This window comes from Hevea brasiliensis, chromosome 4 (genome assembly GCF_030052815.1).
Source record: "Hevea brasiliensis isolate MT/VB/25A 57/8 chromosome 4, ASM3005281v1, whole genome shotgun sequence".
NCBI lineage: Eukaryota > Viridiplantae > Streptophyta > Magnoliopsida > Malpighiales > Euphorbiaceae > Hevea > Hevea brasiliensis.
The window spans coordinates 47,170,353-47,181,286 of record NC_079496.1 but is presented as its reverse complement, the minus strand read 5'-3'; the positions used below and the strand labels follow the sequence as shown (position 1 = coordinate 47,181,286).

The 10,934-nt window shown below is 35.7% G+C and overlaps 1 non-coding gene across 1 annotated transcript; it reads right to left on the bottom strand.

The window, feature by feature from the left end:
* Positions 1-4,467: 4,467 nt before the first annotated feature.
* LOC131179588 (small nucleolar RNA R71) lies at positions 4,468-4,574 on the bottom strand. Its single transcript, XR_009148478.1, has one exon. It is a non-coding gene; the product is annotated as a small nucleolar RNA R71 (small nucleolar RNA).
* Positions 4,575-10,934: the final 6,360 nt, after the last annotated feature.

Sequence of the window (10,934 nt, the reverse complement as noted above, 5' to 3'; positions counted from 1 at the left end):
TATTGAGTATTCCATATTTTTGTATTTTGTTTCGTAATGTATGTTCACTATATGTATATATTGTTCTTGGTTTTGAGCAGTTATAAATTAAAATTGCACATTAAAATTGTAAACTAAATTTGTAAATTATTTTAGCTTGTAAATGTTGTGATATATTTCTTTTATCTCGGTTTTTTGAAACACTGGGAAATTGGTTGTTGAACTGTGTTGATAATGTTTGAGAAATTTATTGTGTTGAACAAATTGTTGGAGTTTGGGATTGAGGAATTATATATTTGAAGTGCTTTTTACAGGTTTTTGAGAAACTGTTTATTCAAAATATAGATGGCACTCTGCCAAAATTTTTACATAAATTATTAATACTTCAAATGTGTTATTTGGTTTCACTTCAGTTAAAAAAATTTTTTTAACACCTGTCAATAGTGCTCACCACTGTAAAAAGAAGTAAGAAAAGTTTTAAAATCCCTTGTAGTGTATTTAATGGGTTTTCAATAGACGAAGTTAGTAATTCATTATGTATACTACGGGATCATGTTATGCCTTACGGAGGGGTAGGGTGTGACATAATGAGTCTCCCATGTGCATTTTTCCATGTTAGGGTGACTCCAAAGAACTTCAACTATAGGTATCTCTTTATTTCTCAGTCTCCTGATATGCATGTCCACAATCCTAACAGGTTGTTTGACATAAGAATGATTTTTTGAAATTTCCATGTCAACTTCACTGATCACCTTAATCAAATCTGACAAAAACTTTCATAGCATAAAAAAAATGAAAAACCGAATGAATCCTTTCCATTTCTAGTAATAAAGCTACCTTGTAAGATACATTCTTGACCTTCTATAGCACTTTATAGGTCCAATACACCTTGGAGCTACTTTACCCTTCTTTCCAAACCGGATAACACTCTTCATTGGAGATACCATGAGAAGCACCATGTCCTTTACTTGAAAACCACTTCCTTTCTTTGGAGATTTATACAACTCTTCTAACTACAGGCTGCTGTCTTTAACCTTGCCTTAATTAAAGGCATCACTTGATTGGTGATTTCCACCAACTTAATATTTACTAAAACTCTCTCATCGACTTGTTCCTAGCACATCAAAGGCCTGTATTTCCTCTCATACAGAGCTTTATATGGTATCATTCCAATACTAGAGTGATAGCTGTTGTTATATGCAAAGTTATCTAGAGAAAGATACTTCTTCCATGACCCTCCAAAGTCAAGTACACACATTTTTAGCATTTCCTCTAAAGTCTATATGGTTCTTTCTAACTACCTATCAGTTTAAGGATGGAAAGCTGTGCTGAAATCCAATCTTTTGCCTAATTCATTCTGAAGACAACACCAAAACCTGGAGGTAAATTGTGGTCTCCTGTCAGAAATTATTGTCATTAGAGCTCCATGCAATCTCTGTATTTCCACCACATACACATGAGCTAACTTATCCACATAATAGTTAGCTCACACAGGAATGAAATGAGCATTCTTGGTTAACCTATCCACTATTACCCATATTGAGTCATGTCTATTAGAGGCTACATTTAATCCCACAACAAAGTCCATGGATTTTCCCATTTCCATTCTGGAATGGATAGTGGGTTAAGCATTCTTGCCAACTTTTAATGCTCTAACTTCACTCTCTGACACACCTCACAAGTAGATATGAACTATGTAATCTCCTTCTTTATAGAAGGCCACCAATACACCTTCTTCAGATCTTGATACATTTTGGTTGCTTTGGGATGTACGCTGTACATTGCATTATGAGTTTCTCTCATAATATCTCCCTTGAGTTCGATATCATCCAAGACAAACAATCTGCTGCCATACCTTAAAATTCCTTTTCTAATAAATCAAAACTCATAGTTTTTACCCTTCTACACTACTTTAGCCAACTTCACTAATTCTAGATCTTTGTAATGTTTCTTTGCCACCTATCTCAAGTACACTGGGGCCACTTTCGTCTATGCTATCTAGGTGCCTTTTACTGATAACTCCAATTGTAACCCCTCTCCTATCAGTTGGTATAGCTCCTTAAGATGGATCATCTTTCCACTAATATGTGAGCTAAACTACCAACTAATTTTCAACTTAGGGCATCTACAACTACATTTGCCTTACTTGGATGGTACTAATTAGTATAATCATAATCACTTAACAGTTCTACCCACCTTATTTGTGATACACTTGAATTGTATAGATGTTTTTAAGTACATTTGTATACTATCTCATAGCATTTAGGCAAGTATTTTTATGCATAGTAGTTGATTTCATTAGTTTTTGTAATTGCTATTGTCAAGCCCTTAATTCTATGTTTTCTGCATCATTTTAGGTGTTTGGGTGAAGCCCCACAGTATAGGAGTGCAAAAGGAAGCTTGGAGAGGTCAAGAGACTGAGTATTGCTACTGACACAAAGTACACGGGTCGTGTAGGCCAAGCCCCAGACCCGTGTAACCTTCTGCCAAAAGAAAGCTAGATAGCCAATGGAGAAACAAAAGTACACGGGTTGTGTAATTAAACCCGTGTAATCTGCAGGGACTCGTGTAAGTCTCTGCCAAGCATAAGCTTGAAGAACCTTATGGGAACAAAAGTATACGGCTATTGTAACCAGGCCCGTGTAGTTGGCGCGGACCCGTGTAACTCTCTGTCTAATGCAAGACTCCGCAGTTCCACTCCAGCAAGTTACATGGCCTTGGGCTATGTAGTGACACACGGGCTATGTACTATGCAGCAGCTAGTTTTATAACTCGAATTCCCGCTCTTGTTTTCTGATTCAAATGAGACTCCTAAAGCCTTTTGAACTCAAAATGACCTAACCCTAGAGCAACCATTATAAATAGAAGAGAAAACATCAGAAAGGGGGGGCTCTCTTTTATCTTTTGACAGCACTTTTGAGGAGTTTTGAAGGAGAGAAATCCACACTCTACACTCCCTCCAACCGTCTCGAGGAGAGAAACATCAGTACCAAAAGGAGTTTTCCAGCTGAAGCTCCACAAGATCAAAGCTGCAAACTCTCTTTGGTTTCTTCATTTCATCTCCCTAGATAGATTTTTATCGTTTTATTTCTTTTATATGATTTTCTTTTTACTGTTTTTACCTTTTATCATGATGTTTGCTGAATTCACCATGAGTGAGTAGTTTTATTATTCTAGATTTGGGAGAGTAATGCTTGTAATTATTATTATGGATGAACACTAGGTTTAATTTATTGGATTTGAGATTCATTCCTTGATTTAATTTGTTGTGATCTTAATGCATGCTATGTGCTGGTACCCACTTAGCCATTATTGTAGATGTTAATTGAAGGACTGAAAGGTGAAGATTAATATTAGAAAATCAAGATCTTGAACATAGGAATTCTAACCTAGAGATAGGCTGATATCTTTATGGAACTTTAAAATTGGTCAAAGATCTTAAAGGATTTTAATTAATTTGATCACCACGAAAGTTGGGTTTGAGTTAATTAGAATACACCCTAGGTGCCTTGATAGAGGATTTAGGATAACTTAGGACTGATTTCCATCAAGGAAGACGATCCTTAATTAAGTAAATAAATGAGATAACATCCCTAGTAAGATTCAAGTGTGAAATCTTAATTCCAGAATTGTTTCAAATAAATCATTTCATTTTGAGTTTAAGGTTAACAAACTTCATTCCCTAAGTACTCGATAGCCTAGACAGTCAAAATTACTATGTAGATTGGTACTTGCTAATCAAATTCCTCGTGGGAATGATACTCTACTCATCACTTTATTACTTGTTAGCGATCCGTGCACTTGCGAGGTTATAAAACCAGCGAAACAAGTTTTTGACGCCGTTGCTGGGGATTTTTGGCTTTAGTAATATCAAGCGATGGGCAATTTAGCTGATTTAGGCAATTATATTTATTATCTAATTTTATTTTACTGGTTGTATTTCTCTTCTTTTCTCTCAGGTGCCCGATCTGGTATATGACCAGAATAAGGCCAGAAGAAGAAATTTTGGACTGTGATCCGGATATAGACAGAACTCTGAGAGCCATCAGGAGGGAAAGGAAACATCAAGAGCACGATCAATGAGATCTTGAAATTCCAACCATGGCCGATAATAAAGACAGACCAAGACTCTTGCGAGATTATGGAGCTCCATCTGTCTAAGGATTTCAGTCCAGTGTCACTAGACCCATAGTGGAAGCCAACAACTTTGAATTAAAACTAGCATGGCTCCAAATGATTCAACAAACCCAGTTTGCAAGTTCACCAACAGAAGACCCACACTATCACCTCCAGTGCTTTCTTACCCTATGTGACACATTCAAGATGAATGGAGTGTCTGATCAAGCAATAAGACTCAGAACATTCCCATTCTCCCTTAGGGACAAAGCAAGGAAGTGGTTACTTTCTCAACCGGCTAGAACGTTCACCACTTGGGAAAACCTCTCTCAAGCTTTTCTAGTAAGATATTTTCCATCTACAAGGATTGCAAAACTGAGGCTTGAGCTCAACACCTTTAGACAAAAGAAAGGAGAATCACTCTATGATGCATGGGAAAGATATAAAGACCTACAGAGGGAATGTCCACACCATGGCATAGAGGATTGGCTATTAGTGCAAAATTTCTATAATGGGTTACTACCCTCTACAAGGAGCACAGTTGATTCAGCTGCAAAAGGTGATCTAATGGAGAAAACAGTGACACAAGCACTTGAACTTCTAGAAAGGGTTGCATACCATAATTATGAGTAGTCAAATGAAAGAGGAAATGCAAGGAGAACTGTAGGGGTCCTGGAAGTAGACGCCCTACGCATGATAAATGCTCAATTTGATCAGCTCACAAAGAGACTCGAAAGAATGCAAGCCAACGCAGTTGGTACAAACAGTCAACATGAGGACAGCTATGGAGGAGGATACATGAGTTCATAATACAGCAATTTCAATGAACCCTCCACAAAATAGATGAACTATGTGAATAATGGAGGAAACTTCAACCAGAGGTAGCCCAAAAATCCATATTCAAATACTTACAATCCTGGATGGAGGAACTGAAGGAGCAGAAGCATGAAAAATATTAGTTTAGATCATTGAATTCAAAATTTTTCTTCTAGGGTCTCATGCATCATACAAGATTCATTATTTACCTATTTGATTTCAATGTTCAATAGCATATTAAAACACTTTTAATATGTTTTTGGATCTACATTTGCTATTTAAGATTTTAGAATTAACAGATTAATTCATTAGAACCCTAGATTAAATCGAGAACATGTGCACTAACCTTTCGATGCACTGTAGTTGTGTTTGGTACCTTTGGGAAGCACCTAGGATACCAGATGTTCTCCCTCTAGCTTGTCCACACAAGATCACTAATGGTAGACCCTTGAACAGCTTCTCAAGCCTTTCCAATCAATTAGAAATTGAGGTTTTGCCTTTTAGAGAGGTTGCATATGTATATTAGACACTAGAAACGACTTCTAGCAATTTTAATTCAAAGAAAATAATTATTTTCTCTTTGAATTGATGAGAGATGAAGAAGAAGAAGAGAGGAGAGGTACTCAATGGGTGGCGACACACAATGAAAGAAATCGAATTATATTATTTGTACTTTCATCCTTTCCCTTATATAGCTAGGTCATCACTTAAACCCTTGCCACATGTCATCTTCTTATTGGCTCTTAGTTTAATTCACCTAATCACATTGTGCCAAGTGTCAAACCTAGATTTAATCTTGACTTTGATCATCTTACATAATTGAAAGACAAATGGCAAGCTTATGTGTAGTGCCATGTGTCACCATCTCATGGTGCCACATGTCACCCTATGAAATGGCCAAATTACCATTGTGTCTTAATTTTGAGTTCTCAACCCAAAATATTTATTTCTCATCTACTGATTAATTTATATCAAATATAAATTAATTAATTAAACTCTATTAATTAATTTCTCATAATTAAATTCATATTTAAATACTTTAAATATAAATTTAACTTATACTATACATCCAATGACCTAGATTTGGTTCCAAGCCATACTGGGGACTTTGCAATTTAATTGCAAATCAAACCTATTTAATTAATCAATTAAACTCTTTAATTAATTAATTAAATCACATTCAACTTGGTGATTACTTGTGTATGTGTGTGACTCACTAGGCTCATCACTAATTGGCAATGAGATATGATATTAACTCTTAATATCATCAGAACTCTTTCATACCATAAATGATTTCTCTAAATCATTTTAGGCAGGTCATAGACTATGGTTAACACCTAGCATAGCATGCCATAGCCACCCAATCAGTAATAAGGTTTACCTTAAAAGAACCTATAATCATATGTTACCATACACTAGAATCTCTCTGTTACAAAATCCCAATTCGAGCTAGAGTCATGGTTTATGTCAAACCCCATTTGCTATGAATACTATATTCTCTTTTAATTCCAGTTCTTGATTAAAAAGATTTTTTCATCAGAAACTCTTTTCTAATTAAATCTATTTGTCCTAGTCAGGAACTTGAAACATTAAGAATAATTAAATGAACATAGGATTTTATCCCTATTTACTTAGTGTAACAGATTCCATCTTGATCAACACCTACCTCCATATATAACTAGTAGGAGCCAACACATGCCCATATACCCATACACAGTGCAAGTATGAAAATAGTATCAAACTCAAACCACCTATATACAAGATAACTGTGCTATATTAGGTCTAAACATTATATGCACTGATATGATTTATGACAATGCATTGACAAGAGTAAACTCCATGTGCTTGTCATAAATGTCACTGGTTCGGCCTACATATCATGCATAAGTGCCTATCATGTTTGTTATATGGCATGAGACTCACCATTCCATCTTATTTACATCTTATATAAATAACTTGGGAACAAAAATGATTACAATCTTTCTGGATAAGTGATGTCCTTATTGTGAAGTACCCTCAATTGTAAACCAATTTATGATACTTTGTGCTAGAAATATCGTCACTCATATTCTTAACAACTTAAGAATAGAATTTCTAGCAAAATATCAATGGGCCTTTTCTATTACACTTAAATATATTATGTAAATGGAAAAGTGAAAATGCCTTTTATTAATAAAATATGTACAAGATGCATATTAAATGATATGCTCTAGGGCATACTACTAACAATCTGCCACTAGCACTAGAGCCATTCATTACAATATCTTAGACCTATCTTCTCAAGATGTCGGTCTAACTGAGCTTGTGACATAGGCTTAGTTAATGGATTAGTTGGATTTTCAATGGATGTCGCCCAACTATCTCTCTGAAAATGTGATAGCGCCTTTCTATGTGTTTGGACTTCTGGTGAGACTGGGGTTCCTTAGCCTGTATGACTGCTCCATTGTTGTCACAGTAGAGTGGAACTGCTGACTCAATGGAAGGAACTACTGTAAGTTCTGTCACGAACTTCTTTATTCAAATAGCTTCCTTTGCAGCATCTAATATAGCAATATATTCAGCCTCTGTAATGGAATCTGTAGTCAAACTCTGTTTGGAACTCTTCCAACTGACTGCACCTCCATTACAAATGAACACATATCCAGAGGTAGACTTTTTATCATCGATATCTGATTGGAAATTAGAATCAGTATAACCATCCAATTGCAAGTCACCACCACCATATATCAAGAATAAATCCTTAGTTCTTCTCAAGTACTTAAGGATATTCTTGACAGATATCCAGTGTTTTAAACCTGGATTGGATTGATACCTGCTAGTGAAACTAACAACATAAGCTATATCCGACCTAGTACACAACATTGCATACATCAAACTTCCAATAGCTGAAGCATATGGAATCCAGGCCATTTTATCTCTTTCTTCAGGTGTTTTTGGAGACATCTCTTTAGAAAGGTGGATACCATGTCTCACTGGTAACAATCCTCTATTGAAATCAAGCATGTTAAACCTCTTTAACACCTTTTCCAAGTATAGACTTTGGGATAAACCAATTATTCTTTTCGCTCTATCTCTATAGATGCGAATCTCAAGAATATAGGTTGCCTACCCTAAGTCTTTCATGGAGAATGTATTTGACAACCATACCTTTATAGTTGTCAACATACCTGTGTCATTACCCATCAATAAAATGTCATCCATATATAAGACAAGGAAAGTGACAGCATTATCACTAACCTTCTTTTATACACATGGCTCATCCTCATTTTTTATAAAACCAAATGACTTAATGGCTTTATCAAAATGGATGTTCCAACTCCTCAAAGCTTGTTTCAACCCATAAATAGATTGCTTTAGCTTGCGTACTTTGGAACCATCTTGGGATTCAAAACCCCTAGGCTATTCCATGAAAATGTTTTCTTCAATGTATCCATTGAGAAAAGCTATTTTGACATCCATCTGCCAAATCTCATGATCATAGTATGCAACTATTGCTAATAGAATCCTAATTGATTTAAGCATGGCAATAGGCGAGAAAGTCTCCTCATAGTCGATTCCTTGCCTTTGGCGAAACCCTTTCGCTACTAGCCTTGCTTTATAGGTCTCTACCTTTCCATCAGAACCAATTTTCTTCTTAAAAACCCATTTGTTCCCTATAGGTATAATACCTTTAGGTGGGTCAATAAGATCCCAAACTTGATTCTTATACATGGTATCAATCTCGGATTTTATAGCTTTAATCAATTTTGAAGAGTCTATATCTGATATAGCTTCTTCATAGGTAAGTGGATCATCTCCATGATCTACTTCTTCAAGAGTAAACAACTCTTGTTCTTCTTCATGAAGAAAACCATATCTCACTGGTGGGTGAGATATCCTAGTTAATCTGCGAGGAACAGCTGTAGATGTTTCATCAATATGGTCGGTTGACTATATGGATCTATATTCATCTGATCTGTTCATTGGTCAGAATTCTCCAATTCTCACTCTATTTGCCTTCCTTTACCTCCTTCTTGAACAAACAGTTGTTCAAGAAATGTCACATCTCTACTTACCACATCCATTTATGATGTAGGCAAATAAAAATAATATCCAAAACTCTCTTTTGGATATCCAACAAATTGACCCTTTTCTGATCTAGTTTCCAATTTATCAGTGTTCAGCTTTTTGATATAAGCTGGACAACCCCAAATCTTAACATGCTTTAGACTTAGTTTTCTTCCATGCCATATCTTATAAGGTGCGAAAGATACTGATTTTGATGGAATCCTATTCAGAATATGCAAAGCTGATTCTAATGCAAATCCCCAAAAGGAGATTGGCATATCAGTATAACTCATCATACTACGCACCATATCTAATAGGGTACGATTTCTCCTCTCAGATACACCATTCAGTTGTGGTGTTCCTAGAGAAGTCAGCTAAGAAACAATGTCATGCTCTTTCAAGTAATCATCAAATTCAGTACTCAAGTATTCACCTCCACGATCTGATCGAAGAGCTTTAATACTTTTTCCTGTTTGATTTTCTACTTGAGATTTAAATTCTTTAAACTTTTCAAAGGATTCATGTTTGTATTTCATCAAATACAAATACCCAAACCTTAATTTATCATCAGTAAAGATAATAAAATAATGAAAACTGCCTCTAGCCATTTCTTTAAATGGACCACATACATCACTATGTATTAGTTCTAAAATATTTTCAGCTTTTAGCCCTTGTCCGATGAAGGTTAATCGTGTCATTTTGCCCTGAAGGCAGGATTCACAAGTTGGAGTAGGTTCAGAACCCAATGAGGATAGAATTCCCATTTTCTCTAGTTTTGTAATTCTATCTTCTGCAACATGACCTAACCTTAAGTGCCAAATGTATTTTGAACTTGAGTTGATTTTCATCATGGCATTGCATTCATTTAGATCACTTGCATTCATTTTGTGTTTATCATTATTATCCAAATAATAAAGACCATCATGCATATAACCCGAGCCAACATATTTATTTCCAAAATAAATATTGCAAACATCATCTGTGAACTGAAATTCATAACCATCTCTAGTCATACTAGATATCAAAATGATGTTCTTAAAAGCATCAGGTGCATATAAGATATTATTCAAACACAAAACATGCCCAGACATGTAAAAAGATTTAGATCCTATGGCTAAAGCTTCAACAGTTGAGCCATCACCAATCCAAAGTCTAACATCTTGAGAATGCAAGCTACTACTCTTTACTAGTTCCTGCATATCATAAGAAATGTGGGAACTGGCACCAGTATCTAAAACCCAAGCTGTAGATAGATTATGAGTATCATCAGAATCTAAATAACAAGATATGGATATACCTTTTGAAGGTGTATCCTTCTTGTCCTTCAATGAAGTAAGATACCCTGGGTAGTTCCTTTTCCAGTGCCCATCATGCTGGCAATGGAAACACTTTCCTTTACCTCCATCAGCTTTAGTCTTCCCTTTTTGTTTAGCTATCTTCTTGGAAGGACTAGGAATTTGAGGTTTCTTTTTCTTATCGCCCTTCTTCTTATTGGACTTTCCAGCAGAAGAAGATGTAATCAAAGCTACCTCTTTTCCTTTATTGCCCTACATATTCTTTTGGGCAATAACCAGCATGTTGAGTAAACTAGCCAAGGTGCATTCCTGTTTAGTCATATGAAAATTTGTCACAAAATTCCCAAATGACACAGGAAGGTATTGAAGGATCAAATTCGTTTGCAGTTGGAAATCCATGTAAAAGTTAAGATGTTCCAGCTACTCAATCAGCCGAATCATCTTGTGGACATAATCCCCAACATTCTGTCCCTCAAACATCCTCATGCGGAATAGCTACCTAGATATCTCATACCTGGCATTCCTGCTATGTTCACCATATAACTCTTATTGGTAAAGGAGGATTTCACTTGCACTCTACATGTTCTCATGCTGCTTCTGTAACTCATTACTCATAGAAGCATGCATGTAACACATGGCTCTCATATCATGCTCCTTCCACTTGTCCAAAGTTTCATATAC